At 46.7% G+C, this 24480-nt stretch overlaps 1 long non-coding RNA gene across 1 annotated transcript; it reads right to left on the reverse strand.

Moving 5' to 3' along the window:
* Nucleotides 1-5926: 5926 nt before the first annotated feature.
* On the reverse strand, nt 5927-6679 carry LOC130530197 (uncharacterized). The gene is made up of 2 exons (XR_008951765.1): nt 6101-6679; nt 5927-6020 (listed from the first exon to the last, which is right to left on the reverse strand). It is a non-coding gene; the product is annotated as an uncharacterized LOC130530197 (long non-coding RNA).
* Between the last annotated feature and the right edge of the window lie 17801 nt (nt 6680-24480).

A 24480-nucleotide genomic window follows, 5' to 3' on the forward strand; every position in this document is an offset into this window, starting at 1 on the left:
ACCCTGTGCCTCCTACCTTGTAAGAGTACTCCACCACTCCGAGGATACTGGTGTGTGTGTGTCTGCACGTGTGTGTGTGTCATTAAGATGGTCGCGGCTTGTAAAGTGAGCTGGGAAGTTTAATTGATCTAAAAGAATTTAATGTGGCATAGTGAATGGCAACAGGCAGCGTGGATTTATACTGCAGCCCCACAGAAACAAATATGAGTTTGCCAAAATTTTTATGACCATTTCTCTCCCTTTCTCTTTTTTTTTGTCAAACACGTTGCAACAACATTAACTTTGCTTTTCATAAAACTGCAATTGGTCAACACATCCGACTACTCCGGCTCAACAAATGCACATTTTGCTTCAATATTTCCAGCTAGTCTGATTAAAGTCACCCCGGGTTGGTGATTTATTTTTCCGACTGAAGCTTTTCAAACAGTTGAAAGCAGTATTTTGGCTCAAGCTGCATCATGTTGCTGTTGATCTGGTCCTGCATGGACCTCTGAGAGTGTGTTCCAGGGTTTAGAAGACAGATGTTGACCAGAATAGTACGGTGACCACACACATACAGATGCATTTCTATTATTCTGACATTCTGCTTTAAAACACTGTGTAGGTACATTAAAATCACACTTCCTATACATTACAGTATAGACACTTTTAAAGAGAGCATTGCACCACACAACCCTGCGTAACATAGAGAATATTGTAGACTTCAGTACGGTAGATTTCAGCTGTATTTTAAATTAATTGATCCTTAAATATATATATTTTTAAAACCTTTTAAAAGATACTGTAACTGTCACATAGTGAGATGCATGTTCAGCTTCTTTAACGTGTTTCCTGGTGCAGAATTAACACGTATCAATGCAATACTATAATAATGAGGGGTTCATTAGATACAAAACAGACATTTTAGAGGGAGTTAAGCTCAGAATGGCTTAGCATTAGCGTAGACTTGATTGAAAAAAAAAAAGAGAGGCTTGTGGGAGGAAATAGTCATTAAACCAGGCCGACCTGGCTCAGACCAGACGGAGACCAGGCTATCCATCAGTCTGAGCGGACAGGGTTTACAGTGTGACCTGATCAGCCGTCATTTATTACTTTTACTGGTCCTAAGTGGAGCCAATCGCTGGCTGCTGTTTGTGAAAGATGAGACCCTCACCTGCGAGGGCTCGGCCATTAAAACAAACGTCAATTTCATTTGGGTTGGACGTCTCCGCGCTGAAGGAGACTGCGCGTTTTACTCCCATCCATTATGTATCAGCGCCTGGGCTGCTGGGAGGGGCGGGCAGAGGAGTTTCCAATCTTCAGCATCGCGGCGACACAAACAAAAACACAACTTTAAAGCTCTATAACAGGCCATCCATCACAGACCAGAGCAGCTTCGAGGTTATTTGCTTTCTTTGCTTCACGAAGTGGCTTCTGCCGCCCTCTTTAGCGATTCCACCCACAAAGATGCACAATATACTGTAGTTCAGAGATGCGTCTATGGCTACATTTGCCGTCATAATCAAGACGCTTCTTGAGTACTTCCTGCTGCCCCCACAGAGTCAAGCTGTGTTTCATTAAAGAAACACATTTTACTGCAGGTATAAAGTGGAGAAGGGATGCACACACACATTTGCACATTTAGAGTGATTACTTAACCATAATTTACATTTTGGACTGTGAGAATAAGCCACATTGTCCTTAATAAAAATGTCCATTGCAGTCAGGGGGCAGTGCTAACCTTCAGAAACCCTCCATGTTTCCCTTTAATCAAAAAAAGGGGGGAAAAATAACAAAACAAAACAGGAAAGAAAAAAGCAAATGACTAATGACTCCCTGTTCAGATTCCTTGGAACCATGACATTTCTCATAGGAACGGTTTAAAGACCAGTCATCTGGCGCCCCATCAAAGAGGAGAGATGCGTAAGCTAATTACCATGCTTTAGCATTTAAGCGCAGCAATGAGGAGGAACTGCAGAACACAAATAAACCCTCGGACGCTCCAAATGAGATCTCGCCGTGGCCTTATCTCCTCCATCGGCCAGGAAAGATCTGAGAGAGCGGCTGAAGTGAAAACCGGCCATCAGAGCGATGGTATGAGCGCTGGCTAACGCACATCCCCCGGGGCTGTTGTCACCCTGGGGGGGTATAGGTAGCTTTGAAGTAGCGCCAATGTTGGCTTCTGTTCAGACCCATGACATGTCCTTCAGACGCTCCACTGGGCCTGATCACTCATTCAACCAGCAAATGCAAAAACCAAAGAGCAACAAAGAGGAAGTTGGTCATTGAAATAACAGGTTGGGACGCACTATAAAAAAGAGTTCACGGGAGGTCACGGCCCTCTGACCCAGGATGTAGGTGAACTGCGGGCCCGCCCCTGTTTAATCTTGCGCAGTAAAGCGTTTGGGAATAAGTCGGAGCCGAACATCTACCAACAACAGCTTCCATCAACGGTGAAATATTGCTCCTCTGATTTGAAATTAGTGATGAAAAGCCTGAGTGTGACGTCCGCGTCACCCCCAGGAAGCTCTTTTTTTTTTATACGTTGTGGCATTCCAGACAGGTTCTAAATGCCAGGGGAGCATGTCCTCCTGGCTGGATGTAAAACAGCCTCACCGTCCGGGCAAATGTGTGGAAACCCAAAGCCACAAACTGGCATCACATCCCCGACAAATAAATAGCATTCCCTACCCCGACTCATCTAATTAGGCATGGTTTACCAGCTATGGCCTATTAGTGTTTCCTTTGCAAACAATAAAAACTAATGACATGATCTTTGTAGTTGCCCCGATTTTTTTTTTTCTTTTCTTGCAATTTTTTCCACGTTCTTATTTTTAGCTCAGACCAGCGAGAGTGAAAGGGCAACACCACCGTCTGCTTTCTCCCTGGGTCAGCATTTCACATCCTGCTGCGTTCCACTCTGAGTTTTAACATCCCCGCGGATGAATATTTGTCATAAAATAAAATTAGCCTGTTGGATTTAAGGGGAGTAGGGAATCAGAAGTATGTTTTCATACAGGAACGGTGATAAAGTTCAGAATGGATGATAAATTACTAAAAGAAAACAGCAGCGTGTCTTCCACAACCTGTCCTCCAGCCTGCACTTCTAGTAGACGTGCTCCCCCTAGTGGCAGGGGCTATTACTCCACTTTCCATTGGCGTTACAAGTCTGGAACATTAAACGTCTCTGGTATAGTTCACCCACAGCTTCTGTAAACATGTCTATGCATGATAAAGATGAATAGAACACATCTGAATGTTTCTCTTTAAAATAGATACGAGCACTCGCGATAATTGAACAGACACGTGAACAGACACGTGAACAGACACAGAACAACGATACGGTGCTTTTCTAACAACCTTTGGATTTACGCAACGAAAATGTTGATGAGCTCGGTTGAATCAAGTCTTTTGCATTCATTCATTCGGTTTTAGTAATAGACTGTTTAATAACTTTGTGATATAACGTGCTAATAAAATTCTAGATGAGTCATTTATCTCAATATAAAACGTGACTGAGAATGTTTAATTAATTTTTTCTGATTCCTGATATTTATGATTTCTATATACATGAAACACCTTTTCAGTGACGTATCATAAACCTCAGACCCACTAAAAGTGCAGTGCAGTGTGATGCAGCTCTGTGTTAACACGCATCAAAGTGAATCTTTTCTAGATTCCACCGACCGTTTCACATTTGAAACTTCAGTGGTTAATGATCTGCCGGCAACCATGAAGCCGAGGCGGCGTTGGGACTGAACTCGCTCTCGGTTTTACTGCCGCAGGTCATGTTTGAGCTGCGCGTGAGTATCTCTGTGTCTGGACACTAAAACAGGCTTCAGTGACTTTAATGCTTGTCCTCAGGGCAGCCGTGTCGCTCTAACCTTCCAGAACCTTCACCGACAGGCCCGGCGAATACTTTGCACGCATGTTTATTGAGGTTTGGTTCTGCATGGGTTGGGTCGGACGCAACACAATGGCAGAAAAGACGACTAAAGGTCAGCGGAGTTACACTTGAAGGAGAAATGCTTGAAAGGGACGTTATTATTAGAGAGAATGTGTCCTGGCATTGTTTGTGTGTGCGCGCTCGCCTCCGACAGAAAGGAAGGCATGAATTTCTCATGCAGCGTTCACAGATGAGCAGGTTTCAGGTACATTAGGATTTGTAAAACGCCGTCGCTGAAAGTCACCAGCGAGCAAAACTGTCACAGAGCTTCTGTTCAGAAAACCATCCATTACCAAACGAACGCCACCGGCATCCATTAAACAAACGTCTTTGCTTGTTTGTTTACATGTCTATGCAGAAAGCCTTCGCCTCCTCACTCCGCCCAATCTGCACTCCTCCAATATTCACAATAATGTAAAACATGCGCATCTAATATATTATTTACTCATATTCCACTGTAATAAAACACATTCTTAGTTCTATCTGGTGTGATCCCGACATCGCATTTCCATTATTTTCTCTTTAAACATTAACCACGGCTTGGCTGATGTATTCCATCCCGTTCTTCTGCTTAAAGATTCAAACGGCCTGCTGGTCGGGACGGCCCGGCCTGGCCCGGCCCGGCCGGGCGTTTTAACAGAGGAAGCGGAGGAAAGAATGTTTTGTTTCAAATCTGCTGAAAGCTCACTTTTTTCCGCACTCTCTCTTTTTCTCTGCCATTAACACCGTTATGGCTGCCGCTCCGGGCCCGGTGGATGCTGGGTGGGGACCCACGCCTGATGAGAGCCCTGCCAAACTACAGGATGGATTTTTACTGAGCCAGATTTTCACGTCGCTTTTCAACAGTGTGTATATTTACATCCCTCTATGCTAGGTGTCATTCAAAAAAGCTAAAGTATTTTTAAAGTTTTCTTAATCTAAGCCAGAGTGTTTCCAGGATTGCTCAACGATGCCCAGGTCAATTTAGCCTCGCGAGTTGAACAGAACCTGCTGGACGAGCAAATCAAATTAAAAATGCTGAGAGTGAATCCTGAGTTTTGGTTAACTTTCTTCGGAATAACAGTCGCCTGATGGACACGCCCTCGACCCGTTGACCTGTGAGCGCTGCGATCACAGCGTATCGTTAGCGTTCGTCTCATTAGTCTGGCTGAGAAGCATCTTGAATACTGTCACATTCCATTTTAGCTTCTTGAAAAAAGACATCATGATTGAAGGAATGGATTTATTATTTTCTAAGCAATGGGATGTACAAAAGATACCAAGATATAAAAATTGTGCATTGTGAAAGAGAGAAAAGAAAGAGATGGGGAAAAAACATGATTTCCTGAATGATTTGATTTCAGGTGGACCTTGCAAGTGTCAAGACCACCCTGCAGGTGGAAGAAAAGGACCTTGTTATCCTGAAAGTTGCTGTTCTATTTTAGTGATTCGAGCTCTCTGAAGTGCTCGGTGTCTCTTCTCCCTGCTAGCTGGCTGATTGGTAAGCAGCTAGAGGCCTTTCGCACATGGCAGCCTGCCTGTATCTGAATCAGATCCTGATTAGATCCAATTGTGGTGCGAAACCCAGGTCGCCCTGTGTGCCCACCGGTGTATCGCCTCAGTACCAGCAGTTAAATTGGACTTTTTGAAGGTAGGGGAGCTCTGTCTTCCACACCTAGGGGATATTGAAATCTATGGGGGTTTATGTCAGGGAGGAATTCAGACTTTGGGTGTCTCGCCACCAATCTCATCCCAGCAGAGAACAATATAGAGGGATGTTACAGCTCCACAAACTAGAAGCTCAAAATATTGCACATTTGGTTTCTGAGTCATTTTCTGGGATTTGGCCTGCAGTGGTTGTTGGTTCTTCAGTTCGGGCATTCTCACGTTATTCCAAGCTTGTTAGCCAGACATCCCCCTCCCTGTAGGGCTATCTCAGCATACGGTGAGCATATACACAGTGTGTACATTATAATTGATCTGCAGGTTTGGGACATATAGAAAATGAAGCTGAGGAATTAATAAGTCTGTATTTTGCCTTTATTGTGGTTTATTAGCACAGTGATGATGCACAGCAGCATATTAAGGGACCAGGAATTATTTTCTGTGAAGTTTGCTGACTGTCTCAGTGTGTGGGAGCATAACAGCATAACAGCTACTAGCTAACAGATATACAGATATACAGTATATACACACACATACAGTATATATATATATGATCCGATGTTTAACCATACAGAGCAGTTATTCAGGCTCACTATCATGGTAATAACACATATGCTACGTAACCTACAGTAGATGCTGCCGTTGCCTGGCTAGCAAAGCAAAGCTGCAAAAGTTTTCCTTTTTTGGCCATTTTTATATGGTTTTGTAAAAATAAACAGACGTGCATACAGGTCCTCCTGCCATTTAATTCCCTTGAATTTAGCTTTGAATCTCAAAAAGATCCGAATAAAATGTCAGCGGGTCTTTGCAAAAGTGCTGCGATGAAACTGCTAACCCCTAAAAACACACGTGCATTTCTGTATGTATGCAAAGCGGGCGAGGCGGCAGTGACAGGAGTGGAGGAAAAAAGATGACGATCATTAGCTTTTGATGGATGTAATGACCGGCCGGATTTATCGTGTAAAGCGCAGCTGGATAATGGGAGAGAGGCGAGAGGAAGGAGAAAATCATTTAGGGGAAGAGAGGAGGAGGAGGAGGAGGGGGAGTCATATCAGTGGCACGCTGAGGGGCTAACGACAGCAAGCTGAGGCATCGTGACCAAAGATATAGATCAATAACTCCTGCACTCTGAAGAACGCAGAGATGAGAAGAGGAGGGGGAGGGAATGGGGGAATAATTTGCTTGATAAGTACACAGAGGAGAAGAGCATGTAGGGTCACATCAACACGCTGCGGCATCGCTCCCCAGAGGACCGGCGATGATGAGGAGGAGGAGAAGCAGGAGGCCCCGATGAAGTCTGGAGGGGGGGGTGAGCACGCTCCTGAAGCATCCCTCTCTTGGTAAACATAAAAATCAACAGGAAAAGGGCCGGCGCCCGGGCGGCGGCGTGATAGCTGCCATCCGTTACGGCTAAATTGAACTGTCAGCCCTTCGGTGTCGTTCCCATCGCCGGATGATCGGGAAAGGCAGAAGCAGAGAGAATTATGGGGGTATTCACCGGGTGATCACAGTGTGCAGCGGGAACGTTCCGGCAAATTAGCTCTCAATGGAGACGGGGGAACGATGTCAGGCCTGTCGGGGGAGATAGAGGGTCGGGAGGATAAACAGGCAGATGGGAGGAGAGAAAACATTTGCCAGCGTGTTGTGAAATAGACGCCGCTCCTATGGGCGCCACTTTAGCACATCGGACAGTGGATGCTCTTATTTCATGTCAGCTCAAACACAGCTGGAACACACATCAATTGTTCAGCTTTAAACAGACCATTGTGTCTGATCCGAGTGCACAATGCGCCAGTGTTGCCGTGTGCAGTCAGGAGTGCGCGCAGCCCCGACCCTGCTGTCGCCTCACGCTTAAATATTTATAAAGAGCCCTATTATTGTATTAACTATTTATTGATTTATAATTTAAAAGATTTATGCCCAACGTCTCAACGACTGCGTTAGGGGAGAGGCTTCCCTGCAGGAGGGGAGCCGCTTGCTTGCTAATGTTAGCGGTGCAACATTTCAGCCCACTAACCTTTAGTTTGGATTAAAAAGGCTTTCAAAACAAGTCAGAAGTGGAAAAACCCAAAGAAGACAAAGGGTTAAATTCATCGCGGTTGCAGGTCTCAGGAGAGAGACAAAGGATGGCGGGAGGGAAGAGAGAAAAGGGTCTGAGGTGGTCAGCGGGAGCAAGGAGCGAAGGATCTGCCAGCGGCTGGCTGCTGCAGGACGGACGGAGAAGAAAGGAAGGTGTTGGGAGTGAAAAGCAGAGGGGGCTTTTATACAGTGCGTCCTGAGTGACAAGGAAACCATTAACGGAGCAGAGCCGGCCAAAGGGATTAAATCCACACATGCACGGCCATTATTCAAGCTAATTAAAGGTCCCCCGTTTTTTTTGGAGAGGCCAGGTTTACTCATACAACAAAGGCGACAGATTAAGAAGCAGGAAACAGTCCTGGCATTTGTGCTTAGCTGGCAAATCTTTAACATCCATTGATCAAGGGAGGAGAGGTGTGTGTGTGACTGTGAGTGTGTGCACGTACACGTACACGTGGCTGTTTCTAGTGTCTAGTAGACGAACAATTCCTGGTGAGATTTTCTTCTCTGGACATGTTATGGAGAGACTGAGCTGCCCCCAGGTGTGTGTGAGTGTGTGTCCTGTAATGGACTGGTGACCTGTCCAGGCTGTATTCCTGCCAGTGACTGCTGCAATGGAGCCTCGAGACCCTGATTAGGAAGCAGAATGGATGACAGAGAAGCCTGGCGTTGTCCTCAAGGCTGTTGGAAGATGTCGCGAGGCTGCAGCTTCTTTATGTTACTGTATGTCACAGAGAAAACGGGGCTTCGAGCCCAAAATGGTGCTTCCACGATGTAAATTTCTCAATGTTCTCGTGACATGACCATATCAAGAAGGAGCTACTTCTGCTAAAGTTGTGTTTGGACCGACTCCCTCAGCTTCTACAGGATGCCCCCTCCCTCCCCCGCATTCCTCCCAAACGTCTTTATCCTGCAGTTGCCAAGAGATGTATTTAGATTAGCATTTCCAGTTGGATTGAATGACCTGCAGAGCAGCTTGGTACTCCCCAGCAACGTCGATCTGACACTGGAGTCAGGTTTTCTGTCCCTTGCGGCCTGGATGTCGGACTATCACAGTGATGGCTCCTTTGAGACTGCAGGGGGGCAACGGGGGTGCTTTCCTCTTAACAACCATTAGCTTTGGCAATGCAGACAGCCCCAGAACAGAGAGGGCGGCGTGGAGGGAGCGGGCCACATTGCTTTGCTAGTTTTACACTCTCACACATGCCACAACAGATCAGTCGGCTGAGATTGCACCTGACACTCGACATGCAGCCGGCAGCGCAGACAAGCGCACGGGGATGAGAGCAGAGAGGAGAATGACAGGCAGCAGGCTGATAGGAAGGGACGGGTGTAATGGACTGTGAAGTGGAAGACCTCGGGAGACGAGGAGAGGGGCCATCTGCCTGTCAGACGTTTTTCTCTCCCCATCTTTTACCGTCTCTCTCTCTCGGTCTCGGGCTGTGACTCAGACACACTCGTGGGCCGAGAGCACTCGGGTCAAGAGTAATAAATTAGCAAGACAAAACCTATTCATCACCTTAACAAGCTGACACTTGTTGGGGAAAATAGGGGCTGCTGAGCAGGAACACCTGAGACGTGGTGAAGAGACTGATGCAAGGAGATGGGCGATATTCGGCGAGCGGAAGCCAGAAATCGAGATTTATTCGAGGAGTTGTGAGGTGAAATTTTTAATACCAAGACGGATGTGAAAATACTGAATCTGCAGCTCACCCGAGGAGCTGAAAATTGAGTTTTCGGGGCTGCTTCTAGTCTTTCAACATGTCCTCCCATCAACATGGCTACATAAATCCCAGCAAATGGACCGTTGGTTCCAGCCTTCCTCTGCAGCCAAGGCAAGCCCGGAGGGGATGGTGGTACAGTGGTGGAGGTAGCTGCCTTCCACGCTGCTGAGTCAGGGTCTTCTCCTGTCTGTGGAGCTGTTTTAATCCCCCCGGTGTGGGAATCTTACGCAGCATCAGTGAAGCATGAAGTTGCTTAATGATGTGGCGTTTTCTCCTCCTGCTACGTTGAACCAGGCTGTATAATTAGATGGTTTCCTGTTTTTGTACGTTGTTACAAACGTGCCAAGTTTTTGGTTTTGTGATCTGTGACTTCACATTTTCTTATGAACCTTTCTTAAAAAACCTTCTCTTCGATGAATTTGCTACCGTGCTGCTGTAAAATGGGCCGAAAACGGCTGCATGGCGCACACACACAACACATCAGCTTGTGCTTAAATACATATACAACAATCATATATGTTTGTTTAAAAGGGGCTGCTAACATTTGATGGATATTATGTCAGTAGAGCATGGAAACAGGCCTGGATGTGCACGGTGGCTGTATCTGGCACCAAGATGTTATCAGCATTAAATCCTGTAAAAGTTGCAGAATGGGACACTGTTGCCGTGATGATCGTTATTAATCTTCATCAATATTTGATGGCGATGATGAAAATAAGTGACATACTGTGTTTTTCATTTCAATCCATAGATCTGTTGGTCCCAAATGGACCCCAGTTCTATTCCAGAAGACTACCAGCAGTGCTGCAGCAACTAGGAAAGATTTGAGGCTACAGGAGAGCAGACAGACAAGAATATTACAACAGACAGGCAGGCAGGCAGGCAGGCAGGCAGGCAGGCAGGCAGGCAGGCAGGCAGGCAGGCAGGCAGGCAGGCAGGCAGGCAGGCAGGCAGGCAGACAGACCAGTGAACCAGTTGCCATGGTGAGCACAATTGTGTTGTTGTTAGAGCATCTGTTGCCGCCGCACAGCCAGACACAAGTATTTAAAGAGGAGACTTTCCTTGGCCAGTTTCCTCGTCTGCCTTGTTTAACCATCCATCCACCCATGGCTTCTTCTGAGGGGTCTGTTTTTGCCTAATTACCTCTCCCTACCTTCTGTTTGCTCTCTTCATCTGTCTATCTGTCTCTGCGTCTGTAGCCGTGATAAAAAACAGTGACGTGGGAGGGGAAACAAACTGCTTCTTAATTTTCCCTGACAGCCACTTTTAAACACACAGGCCCGAATCCACACTGTAATTGAAAGCACATTCCTATTCCAAACAAATTAAGCACAATTAAGGGCCCTGAGTTATGAGTATGTATCACTGCGCGATGTTTTTTTAAAAATCACAGCACTCTGGATCAAAGTCTCGCGACCCCTCGGCTTAATTGCCTCATTAAGAGCTCCCTTCTTTGTGCTATGGGCTTCATAAATACAGGGTCTGCTCATTTCATTTGGGAATTACACTAAAAGACGCCCCTTAAACTAATCGCTTCCACGTTTTCAATAAAAGTTCATCTGTTTTTAGGTAGGGAGCAGAATGAAATTTGCCTCCATCATCTGAAAGGCCCTTTTAGTCCAGAGCGTGATATACCACTCAGGCCGCATCTGTGACACAGCACCAATGTTCGGCTACTTTACAACACGTGTTTAAAAAGGCTCCCAGAACCTCCCAGAAAAAAAACTTTGTAGCCTTGGATACATTTGTTTTAGGGTTTCAGGTGGGGCATTTGACACATCCTGGCAGGTGACAGGAAGAAGGTGTCACCGCCTGGAACCAGCAAATCACATGACAGGAAAATGATTATGTGCAGCTGAAAGGGTTCCTTTCCTCCTCACCACCACCATCATCATCATCACCACCATCATCGTCATCATCGTCATCATCACAAAATGCCATCCAAGCATGGCTGGCTTTTAATTTAATCTTATAAATGAGGTGCGCCCTCCTTGACAACATGCTGTTCCAATTTGAAATGGCTGCTTTATTGGAGGACAGCGACACAGGGCAGAAAGAGAGGAGGGGGAAGACAGAGGGAGAGAGCGGGGGGGAATTGGGACAAAAAAAAAGAAAGCCAGAGGGAAGATGGTGGTATGGAACATTTGTTAGTAATCCAATTCCACATACCATATGGCTTCATTACCATTATGCGGGAGAGAAGACTTCAGTCAGTCTGAAAATAAAGACCTACTTAGCCCCATCCAAACTGACCCCAAATGAGACGTGTTTGTCTCCGTGTGACAGTGTTAGTGTTATTGCCCCGCTCTTGCATTCTTTGCGGTCGGTTTTCGGATCGAGGCTGCAGCTGCGCGCGGTTTTGCACTGCCGCGCGAGCACGCGGCCGCCCGCGTCTGGTCCGGGCGTGTGTGAGATAGAGATCGAGCGGTTTCCCGGTGACTGATTATTACGGAAGACAGTCTTTAGCCATTAGCCGGGAGAAAGAGAGGGCCCATGAGCCAGCTCCGTTCATATGTGAAGATGACTGATAACGCAGCGGCGGCGGGACCCCTTGCTGGGTTCATTGGCCCCTAAGTGTTCCTTTGCTGAATGTGTCCCTTATCTTGCCCTGACAGCAGTAATAGAATATGCATAGCTCTATTAGCATACAAGGTAATGGCACCCTTGAGGGAGGGCACTGACATAAAACTTTAAGTAGAAATCAAAACATCGGTGAAGGCAGAAGCAGAATAAAAGGGCTTATTGTCACCCAGTGCAAACATGGCCCGAGGCTTCCGCCGTGGCTGCGCACGAGGTATGTTCCCTTTACGCTTCCGTGCACATCTCTCTGGACTCATTCCCTCACACACACACGGAGACACGGAGGATCTAATAAGCCCAGTGAAACCGCACGTATATGTGTGTGTGTCATTTACACGAGATTACACGTCGAGCAAATGCACCCTGATGGTGAGAAGAGTCGAGAACGTATGGAGAGGAAGAAGCCTTTGCAATTTTCATGAACGCCGTAAAGGCGGCCTGACAAAGCTCAGAGCGTCTGGGCGAGCGCCAGCGAGAGAGTCAGAAACAAAACAGCCCTCTTCGGGGGCCAAATTTGGCCGACATGAGAGACCCACAAGAAGAGAGGCGGTGAGATGATGGGTAAAGGTGATAAGGCTTTTTTTTTTTTGGGGGGGGGGGGGTCCGGGTGCGTATTATCTCACTGTATTTTGGAGCAGACCCCGGGCCACAGCCAGAAAGTTTAAATCAAAGCAGGTCAGACAAACAACACAAGGCCTTCTGCTGAATGAACTTCCACCATAAGAAAGCAATTTACCGCTCGTCACACACACACACACACACACACACACACTGAAAAAAGAGACAGAGAAAGGCCAGGTCCGGTGAAAATTGTAATGGAGTCTTGTGGGACATACCCGGAGAGTGTTGGCTTTCCCGCATATTACCTTTTATTAAAGATATTAACCTTAAGGAAGAGACCGAGGAAGCCGTGTCAGGCGAGGCTAAGAATTAACCACACCTAGCAAAGCAGTTAAAAAAAAAAGGTGTAATAGCGCTCACGTACGGCATGGCCCTTTACCTTCTCTTCCTCCTTTGAGAGAGAGAGCGCAAAACAAAATCAACACTAATAAGGCAATAATATGTGTAATTGCATCCTCAATCGTAATTACGGTGATTACGCAGTCCTCTTTGATACAGGGTGCTGCCGCGCCGTGGATACGAGCCATATGTGAACGTGGGACAATTATGCCAATCATTCCACTTCCAAGCGTGTAATTCTGAAGTGAAATAAAGTTCATCACCTTGAGTTGTGCGGTGAGGGATGCCCCTCCCCCGCCCGTCCACGTTGAACTCGGCCCATTAAGAAATAAAAATGTGGGTGCAGCCAGTCATCAGTGTAGGTCCGCGAAGAGGTAAATTTGAGCGCGGGTGACCAGTTATTGACTCTCTTATGCTAATTACCACTAAGTAGGCGAGATATCAAATATAAAGCAATGCTGGCACTTTTTGAAATAGTTAATATTCCAGGGCCGGCACATAATTAAGGACTGGCCCAACTTTTATGGGCTATTCTGGCCGCCGCGAATGGCTTTACGTTCGGACTGAAACAGACCAATAAACCATAGTTTAGCATTGTAGACACCATTAGGAGCCATCAAATCCATCTGAGAACGGGCAGCGCAATTTCTTCGCCGCGAGACTAAAGAGACAGCTTTTTCTAATCTGTGGTTTATTTAATGTGTTTATTGCATGGGTGGCCGCTTTAATGAGCAGACTCCGGGCTGCATCTCCTCAGCCGCCCAGGACATCCATTTCAGCAGGAATCCGCTTACAGCACAACAACTGCATCATGCCAAAAGTATTTTGTCTCCATAGTGACCCCCGAAGCTTTAATATACACAGACGATGTACACGGGTAGCGACTTTTTTCATTGCCAGTAAGTTTGGGAGCTCGGCTCAGACTGTGGGGTCCGGCTGGTAGGTTGCTCCTGCTGGTTGCTCGCTTTAGTTAAAGACGGACGGGAGCAGAGCGAGTAGCGGCTATCCTTCTGGCTTATACACATGGTTTGGCAGGGTGACAAGACAAACTGGGCCTGGCATCCAAACCCGACCTCTATTTCATGGTGGCTTAGCACGTTCGTTCTCAGCAGATTACACTTGCGGCGCTGCGGGGGCCAGCCCCTCGCGGCGATCCACTAGATCGACAGCCTGATCCATTTCCTGTGATGATATTGCAGAGAGCTGGTGACGGCAGACAAATAGCCCGCCTACGATGCAACTGCATTTAGTTCTGAAAGCGCGGCGTTGGCGCCGAGGACGAGGAGTGGATCAGGACCACCAGTGGGAGCGCGAGCTCCTTTCAGAACGCGTAAGGCTGCGTAATGTGATATACATTGTGCAAATAACTGTGTGAGTATGAGCTACTCTTTACACGGCCTCCTTACCTCCGGGCCAAAGGCTGAGAGCTGTTAACACATAAAGTGGCCTCGAACACACAAAACACACGGAAAACGCATACACATGTCGTCTGGAGGCACCGGGGCCTCGGGTTTCCTGAGTTTCTCTGGAGGCCTCGTTGTTCGCCGTGCATGCGCATGCGGGAGCGCCATGCTAACCACATGTGCACACACGAGCTCATGGACAGTTTCAGCCACTAAGGGGGCAGGCAGAGGAATGAGGTGACTCATACTGGTCTATTAAATGCAGTGGGAGAAAAGTAATGGTGTCTCACTTCAGCTTCACACTGACCACAAGCCAACTGTGGATGTAGTAAAAATGAGACTGAAGGCTCATTTAAGCTCCTTTCACATCCAGAAGCGCCCCAAACCAACATATCGAATGCCGGTGGGGATACAAAACAGCCTGTCCACCAGGGGGCGCAGCCTCGTCACCACAGCTAACATTTAGCTTCCTACTTTCTTCCTGTGTGTCATTGATCGTCATTAAAATGTTGATGACGGTGCTCGTTACTGCCTCTACATGTTCCAGTAGAATTGCAATTTTGGTGCATAATTATGAGCACTGGGAAACCAGGAGAAATGGTTGGATTTCTCCCGTTTCTCCCAGTAGGCTGATCGGAGGCTATGCTATTTGGCATACAGCAAGTGGTCCCTTCACTGAAGTTTGGCCACATGTCTACAGCCATGCAAACATGTTTTGTTTTTTCAAATAACCATTCTGCATTTGAGAGGATTCCTTTTGTAAGTGTGTCATAATCACTTTATGTTGATGAGTAACCCTTTCAAACACAAGAAAGCTTAACCATTATTTTCTTTAATCCTCTGTGATCGTATAAATTGAATTTGCGCACAACAACTGCAACAACTTGGATGTGAAATGTGCAGTCAAAATAAAAGTTGAATCGGTCTGAATTCTCAATTTGTCTCAGCAACTGTGCAAATGTGGGCTGCTTGTATTGCCCCCCATATTGTGTGTCGGCGGTTTCAAGCTTCACGTGGTTTTGCAATAGCGTTGTTTTTATTTTGTCTACCCTATATATCGTACGTTTGGATCATTTATGTCTGAGGGGGATTCCACTGAAGCACATCTAAGGCATCATCATGAGTGAGGTATGCATACACACAGACGGGACTAATTTGATTACTTATTACTTAACCTGTAATGTATTGGATCCCTTTTATGTCAAAAATAAACAAATAAATGGAAAATATTCACCGCCCAGGGCTACCGCTGAACTTCTCACTCTCTGCATCCAATTTGAAGTGGAGCTGCGGTGATGTCACCGGCGCATTGAAATGAGAGGGCAAGGAAGAGAGGGGAGGAGGACACCAGGGAGTGTTAAAGAGAGAAGAGCCGGCAACCTCCGGACCTCCGAGGTCACGCTTCTTAACCCCGCTGCTAAAAATCCAATAACACTTTATGAATGTTTTAGTTAGAAGTCGTTAATGCGGCCCGAGCATCTGTTTCGAAAAGAATACAAATGAGGTGCCGTCTCGCTCGGCGCTCTCCCAGCCCGCCTCCGCGTCTCGCACATGCATGCACACTCACGCACACACGCTTGGCCTCCGGGGCAAAACGTCCCAAAGTTCCGGGAGAATGTGCCCCCTGGTTCCTGAAGACCACAATATCCATTCAGGACCATCTCCTCACTTCTGAGTGGCTGACACGTTTCTAAAGAAAGCCTCACCTGGCAGGTTAAACATCTGGCCCATACGCAGCCGTGCATAATGCTCCATATTAGCTTTGGCCGAAACAGTCGGCTGCTTAGTCTCTTTAATTAGCAGCTGTCGTTAACAGGTTAGTCCACCTGCACTTTGAAGTGGCGTTCTGTGCAAGTCGTGGGCTCCAGGTAGCCGGTCAAGGTCAAGGCGTTAGCGCGCCGACTTCTGCAGACATCCAAGCAGATTGAGCGTTAAAGCTATATTTTCACTCGCTCAAGCATTACTCAACAGCAAACAGCCCTCGACACACTCCAGGGGCTACACCCTCCGTCCAATTGCTCCAAATAAACTCAATACACCATACGAACAACTGCATTAAAGGTGGGAGTGAGTGTTTATGGCTTTGAGTGCGCGCTTTGTACGAATTCACCAATGCTGAACTGAGGCGAGGAGGTTTGGTGGCTTAAATAACCGAGCCAGGTTGTGTACCCATTTATTTACCAGTGTGGGAGCTCATGGTCATAGGAGAAAAGGCTACAGGGAAGAAGGGAATAGAGGTGTCACGGTGGCAATGATCATGATGGAGTATCTACAAATATGACTCCAAACAGGGTCATTTTGATTTGCTGGCAATGCGCAAAGGCTGGCCCGTTAACTCCTGACCTCTCGAGTTTGACCTGTGGAGGGGGAGGTGGGGAGAGAGTCTACCCGCCAGGAGAGGATAGAAAGAAAGGGAGAAAGAGAGGCGCTGTGCAGTGTCAAGCCCATTATGACCCGCTAAAAACTTGGGCCGCTCTCTGGCGAGGAGCCATCCATCATCCGGGCCTCTCTAATCAGCATGTTTGTCACTGTAACTAAACAGTGGGCCGAGCCTCGTCGCAACGCTATTGGCCCTGACAAGGAGAAATAAATCTGCTGCCAGCCAATGGGCTGCAGGCAGCCGAGCGTGACAGGGAAGGTGACAGACTCCTGAGATCTCAACTAGTGCGAGATTAGGGGGAACTCACCCGGACTCTGGGGCGGAGGAAACATTCGAACAGCTTTGCTGGTCCTTGCAGCGGACGGGAGCTGAGCTGGGGCGCGTTCCGAAAGTGAGAACGTCTTTGTGCCCGCCGCATACCCCCCCAAGCCCCCCCACGTTAGACAGGTCCATTTGTTCAGTTAGGTGGAACCACGGTTGCCTTTGTAATAGGTAACAGATACGTGTTCTGTTTGCTTTCCTGGTGACATCTCAGAAGAAAAAATCTGCTCAGCAGCGGCCACACAGGCTCAGCTCTGATGAAGCTTCCAGGACAAAGCCGTCCCAAAAAAACGGTCGTATCGTATCAAGAATGGAAGGGTCGGGTCTCTTTTGCTGACACCGAACAAGCAAAGGCTAAAAATGGCTGATGATGTCATAAAAATGACCCAAACTCTCAGGAAATCCTAACTGGCAGTGTTTACGTTAAAGACTTGTTTCTGATACCGTATCGCTCTGCTTCTTGATACTCTGGTAGAGGTTCAGGACGCTGACGCAGACCCCTCAGCAACATTTAAACAGCCAACCCCAATAAAAGAGGGTCAAATCTAGATGTGGCTGAAAGTTGGAAAAATTCTCACAGCCCCTAACAGCAATACAATTTCACATGAAGACTGATTTCACGATTTCACTCAGTCTCTATGAACTTTATAGAAAAGTATGGAAATACATTGTTGTCTTAGTAGTTGGTCAGTAATACACCTCAAAGCTGGGATCTTAAGCACGTCCTACTTTATATAAAACCTCGAACCATCATTTTAACAGGAATAAGTGCTTGAATCTATGATAGAACAGCTGTAACCTTTGATGTAATCCAGGGAGTTAAAATTCCAGCTATAAAATTGCATTTTCCATGTTCAGATTTGTCCCCATTTGCAGCACTCCAGCAACAAAGAAAGGCGCCTGTTGTTGGATTGTGCTGGCGCGCATTCGCCGCTATTTATTCTGGGCGTATCAGGCTTTGGGCCAGCGACGCTCTTTCAGTCATTCAGCGTGGCGACAATTTTTTTTAAACAAATGCATAAATGGGATGATTACCAGTCCTGGAGTCGACAGTGAGGTTTTCCCTCCAATTCTTAGTCTGTCTCATAATTCTTTGATGTAATTGCATAACAGCTGCGTAAGTGTAGCAGCTCCTTTGATGCTTTGATGCCTTTTACTGAAACCGAGCGCAGGCCAAAAGTGTCGGTCGGAAATGTTTGTTTGTTGGTGTGGGTTTAGGTCCCATAATAATCAGTGTTCACAGATAATAAAATAAAGTTGAATTTGATAATTGCAGGTTGAACATCGAAGAAATCCCAATATGAACCACGTCAGAAAGAAAACAGGATGAACAAAAATCCCAATATGGACAATATAAACGGAGAAACGTATCCACTTGTCCCGGGTCGTAGTGTTACATTTAAGAACATTAAAGACGTAATCTTCAAACGCCATCCAGCGCAGACAGCAGAAAATTATTTAATAACTTAACAGCACTAGTAATAACCCTGTGTCATATGTCACACGCCGTCTCCCTGGGTTACGGTGGTCGTGGCAGCAGGTTGCAGATTAAGGGAGGAGAGCGTGCATGTTCTCGTTTCTGCAGAGTAAAATGTCACTATATCAAATCAAGCATTTCCATATGTGGGCCGGTGCTGCCGGTGCGGCCATTCTGTGATCTCTGGAGCCTCCTGCTGCGAGAAAGCAAGCACTGTTCTCGTCCCCGCTGGGCTGTCCGCAGCAGCATATGTGGAGCGCAGCTCTGCTTGGATAATAACACACATCAGATGGTAATAACACAAACTGATCCGGACCCAACGTTACCGAAGCGCAGTCCGCAAAACTCGAGCGAGGCCCTCGCCGCCCCTGCGGAGCGGCCGCGGCTATTGTTAATCAAGAGGCTGAAATTAATGCCCGGGCGGACACAAAAGTGAGGGGGGACGCGGGGGTGGGGAGGGAGGGGGTCGGGGTGGAAGGGTGCGAGAGACAGACTTTGAAAAGTTAATAACTTCGACCATTAGACGCGGGAATTCAAGTCATAAATCTCGAGAGCACTCCAGACTTGTCTGGAGGCCGGCAAAGATAATTGGCCGGTGTTCTGCCGCGCTGGCCTTTCCGCCATAGGATGTGTTTCATGTATTAGCGAGCCACATGTTGTCAACTGTTGTAGATTAGCAGCAAAGGTCAGCGTGGCGTTTTTTTGGGCTTTTTTTTTTTTAAAACTCCAATCACAAGTCTGGATGAAGCCGGGGGGGACTTCAGGAGAACATCTGTACAGGCCTAAAGTTATAAGACGGGGGAGTTTTTTTAGGGTAATAGAGACATTACAACCTCCTCCTCCCATTTACGTTGAATGGGAGGAAGAGATTTAAATAAAACAAATTCAATGAAACCGTTGCTGCAGTGTTGGTTAGCGGCGCTCGTTTACTGGAAGCTTTGCCAAACTGCTTTGCAGACGCGTGGTAAATTATCCCAGGAGTGTTGGCTAAAACATGTCAGGGGCCTAAATGAAGATTGAGTGATGAGGTCGAACAGGGAAGACTGAAGACCAGGAGGACCGGACCCCCCTCGTCCACATGCGCACACAAACACTAAATAAAGGAAGACGGGTCCTCCCGCTCCGCGAGCTGGCACATGGCGGAGCTCAGGAAGTCCAGGAGACGCCTCTGCCTGCCCTCAGAGCGAAACCTAAAACCAGTGACACAGCCAATACATGTCATATTCCTTCAGTCAAGAGGAGTTTATTTTTCAAGGAATTTCAACTCAAAACCTGTTCTTCATAATTACCCTGATTTGTTTAAAACCCAAGGTGGATACAGGTCTGACTCCACCGCCAACAAGAGGCCACTGTTACGTTGGAAACTAAAAAAATATATACAGTAAACTATATTCTCTTTCTGCATGTTTCCAGAACAATGACAGAATGTCTCCCTCTGCTCTAAAAGCGGCAGGAAATGCCTTCACAGGCTGCAGCCCCTCACTCAAAAATGAAGAAAATCGGTTTAAAAACACTTTGGGATTGAAAGCGTTTTAGGGGCATTAGCATGCGCGTTGTAAAGGTTGTAAAGGGAACCGCAGACAGAACCATTCAGCGGCTGGGCTTACGGGTGTTTGGAGCTTTTTCAGGCGCTGCTGTCCATCGAAATAACCCAAACCAGAGAGACGCTCGTACACACGCTGGAGCTGCTCTCTGCATGGACGGAAAACGACGTCCTGGGAGGGAGTCTTCACCGGCCATTGAGGCTACCGCCGTGTCTACGTGCACGCATGTGACACACGGATAAGCACTTCAGGCCTCATTCATATTTCCTAAAGCAGCTCTGGCACTGTTGAACCCTGTGTGAGCGTCACTGTCAGCAACACGAGGAGCTCGGATGCTCTCGGGCACCGTGTCTCATGTTTGACAACAAGACTCATCGTGCACGTTAATTCAGGCAGGTGGAAACACACATAACACAACACACACGGGTCACTTTGGAAAGCAGGCGCAAGAATACGTGTAAGAAATAAGATGTCAGAGAATTCAGATTTATTCCCATTATTGTGGGCGTATTATTTACTTTTTTCAATAATATCACAAAGTCAAAGTGCAGATTTTTTCTAAAAAATAAACTGTTTTTGTTTTTTCCATCCACCATAAAAATCAGTCAAAATCAGTAGAACAGCAGGGTGTTTTTTTTTTTTTTTTTAATTAAAAGGTAATTAATGTTGTATTGACTGGATGAGATTTGTTTTTACCGGCCTAATTTTTCCATCAGAGCATGACTGGATATGCGCGCTCGGAGTAAACGCCATTGCCATGGCGATTACCATGTTGCCATAAATTAGAATAAATAAGTCTTCGCTTCAGAATCGTTAAGGTTTGGGCCTAAATGAACTTAACACATTTGCTTCCTACTTCATCTTTGTTCAGAGTCATTAAGGAACGTGTCTGCTCCTTCAAAAGTTATAATTTCACCATTAATGCCAAGTTGGTGGAGCTTGGCGTATGGGTGTGTGTGGAGGGGGAGGAGGGGCGGCGCTCGTCTGTTTAAAAAAAGAAAAGAAAAAAACCCTGAGGTATTAGGGTGGACTAATCTTTAAAAGGTTAATTTATTCATAGAGATTTTGACAGAGATGTATGGCCGAACCAGCATCCCAGGCACCTCTTCCCAGGGGGAGATGACTTGCAAAGAACAGAGCAGGGAAAGGAGGGGAAAAAACATGGGGGGTGGGGGGTGGGGGGAGGAGGAGAGAGTGGGGGGGTGATATTGTTAGGTAGAAAGATGGAGTGCAGAGAGGAGAGACAGATGTGGAGGTTAACATACTCTAAACAAAAACACATAATTACCTCACAGGGGCCGACACGGGCTCAGCTTTCAGAGCCAGAGAGCGTCCGGCCCCAGCAAGAGCAAAGTTTCCCGTGTTCCTGAACACAACCTGAAACTGTGCACGTGTCATCAAACACTGGACAGAACAACTACTGGTTTTCATGGTTTTCTTTAGTTTCCCACTGTGGCATCCCCAGTCTTTGCTGCTTTATTTTGAAGGGTCTTTATTTCCTTACAGTCCCCGTTAGCCCCCGGGTATCTATATCTAGGTGTGTATCTGAAACCTACTCCTTGTTTTAGACAGATAACATATTTTCACTATTCATGACTGTTTCTTTTTAATGTTTTCGACTTCAAAAACTTCAATATTTAAAATAAGATGTGACACAATTGGGATACACTCAGCAGGCTTCTACATAAACAGAAGACAAGATTTCTGGGCCTGTGTGTGTGTGTGTGTGTGTGTGTGTGTGTGTGTGTGTGTGTGTGTGTGCGCGCACACAGGTGAAAAGGCTGCAGCTCCCACCTGCGTTGCCTTTGATGCAGCCATGAGAGGATGAATGTTTTATATTAATCTGATGATCTAATCTGGAGGAATGAAAGGCCGCCTCAGCGAGGAACTTAATGGTCCCTTTCAAAACAGAAGTAACCATAGCAACAGCCAAGCAATGAAGGAGTCAGAGCTGCCGCTTTGAGATGAAGAAACTAAACAGTTGTGTGCAGGAGGACCGTGGTGTAGGTCTGTGATACAAGCGCTGCCTTTGAGCAAGGCACTTAAATCAATCAGTCCAGCCACACAGGCGGTGGTGCGATGAAGCGACTGCAAGGTTTGGAGTATCGCTGCATGTTTTACTCCAACCCTTTACTCTCATTACCTTAAATACATTATTTTTTAAGTATAGGAGCTGATTCGGGCCAAAATTTAATTTTATTATTTTAAATGACATTAGGTTAGGTTTCTTTTTCTCTGTATGTGGTAAAATATTTCTATTTGAATTAAGATGCTGTTTTATTAGATTTTCGTACAATTTTAAAGATACATTTTGAAATAACATCCATAAAAGTTAAAAATATCGATATGGTAGGATGTTTTTTTAAACTGAAATCTGTTTCTGTTTCTATAGATATACTAATTACACACCGACAATAAGAGAACCCACGTGCTTTAATTAGCATTATTAATGCTGTGTTCATTTAAAAGGTTTGTGAAAAGTTTTTTAAAAGTTCCTTGGTGAAATGAAGACGAATCGTCCTGATGTGGTCGTCACGGCGACGCCCCTGTGTAATGAGGACAGTGCAGAATTATGGAGGAGATCAAACTTCGCTTCTTTCACCTCCCTGTCCCCGCCGGCCCCGAGGAGCCTCTCGCCCTCCTCGTCTCCTGTGCACCTTTGCTCTGGGTGCATCTAATTAAAAGTGATATTGTGGCCGACAGAGTTCTGTTTCTTCTCTAATCCCTCCACCGGGGGGGGGGGGGGGGGCCCACATGGTCCCAATTACCCCCACCCAGAGAACGCTGGGTCCCCTCGCTCTCTATCACTGGTCGGCTCTTCTGCCACGGCACCAGCCCTTTCTTTTCCTCTTCGGTTTACGTTATTGAGCGCACGCCGCAGAGTTCCTGTCCTTCACAGGGGCCTGGAGATGTTATCTCCCTCGCCACCGTATACAGTTACTTCCCAAATATACCATAAATCAGACTGGGAGCGGCGATTTGGAATCCAGCGGTGGATGTGGAGGTGGTCACGGAGAGTGTGGAGGTGGCGGCAGAGGCGAAGGAACAAGGAAGAGCAGGAAGACACGGAGAAGAGGTTCTCACATATGAACTCTTTTACTGCGTATCGCCACATTTATTATTATATGAAGAGGAATGCACGTGGATAACCCCCCCCCCCCACACACACACACACACCGAGCATGAAGAAAGCTCCTGGGTCAGAACATCCGCAGCTAAAACAGATTAAGTGGAACCTGTGAGGTCTCCAAACAATGGGTTCTTAGAGGATCTACAACAACACAAACATGGCCCCTGACACACAGCTTCAGGACTTCACAAGGAAGAATTACCGGTCTTAGTGGGAGCAGTTAAAGACATCCAAAACTAATGAATTACACTGACCTTCTAACTGCACAGTTCAAGGTTGTTTGGTCTCCAGGAAGCACTTATAGTCAATAGAGAAGCTCATATTAGAGACAAATCATGGTGATATGGACATGCAGGTGTGTCTTAACATCTCGATTTATTGTCTAAATAGAACTGGTCCTATTCAGGAGCTGCCTAATTTGCAATAAGGATGATTGTATTGGGGAGAGTTCAGGGAGGACGTGTGTAAGTGGACAGGAATCCAGCATTGCATCGGTGTGAGGGAAAAGAGGGGTACCGGTTTGGGTCAAGGGTTCAGCTTTAACCCCGGGGCTCGACGGATCGAAATTCTGTTACAGGCTGGGCTCTATGCATGGCTAATGTAGAACACTGTCCCTTTAATTAGGGCTGACCTCCTGGAGAGGCAGCAGCACTATAGGATTTCAAGACAGCCCCTAATGAACCGACAAGGGCGGGAGGAATCAATGGGAAAATGAACCGCTAGCAACTCGCTAATGGCCAAAGTGGACATCCAGGAGGAGATTATTAACCCGCAAACTTCAACTAAACAGCAGCGACGTGCAAAAGATCGACCTTCACATCAAACCATTTTAATATCTGACCAACGAAGCCTGTTTAGGTGCCCTTTTAGGGTCGCCTTTCCAACTCTTCGTCCCAACATGTTAATAACCTGTGGGTAGGTGATTACTTTACAGACAAAGGCCCCAAATGTTCATCACCAATGGTTTAAATCCTTTGGTATGAAGAACCATTCACCACAAGCACCCCTCTGACTGACAGAGCTGCCAGGCTAAACCTTCCGTATCGCTTGATCTTTTTTCCAGACACTTTGGATTTGCAGAGCATCCCGGGAGAACGGGCACAGCGTGTCGTAAAGCGGGTAATTCTGCCGACTCCGGCCTCCGCCGAGCCAAGAATCCAGGTGAGCAATTCCTCTTGATCCGCAGCCCTGCTCAAGACATCATCGCTGCCACGTGAGCGGAGCAGGGCGCATTGGTTTATTTAATCAAATGAAGACGTCTCGAAGCGAGACGGCGAATGATGTGTCAGGCCAAATTAAAGCGTTCCTCTTTC

Source organism: Takifugu flavidus, chromosome 8 (genome assembly GCF_003711565.1).
Source record: "Takifugu flavidus isolate HTHZ2018 chromosome 8, ASM371156v2, whole genome shotgun sequence".
NCBI lineage: Eukaryota > Metazoa > Chordata > Actinopteri > Tetraodontiformes > Tetraodontidae > Takifugu > Takifugu flavidus.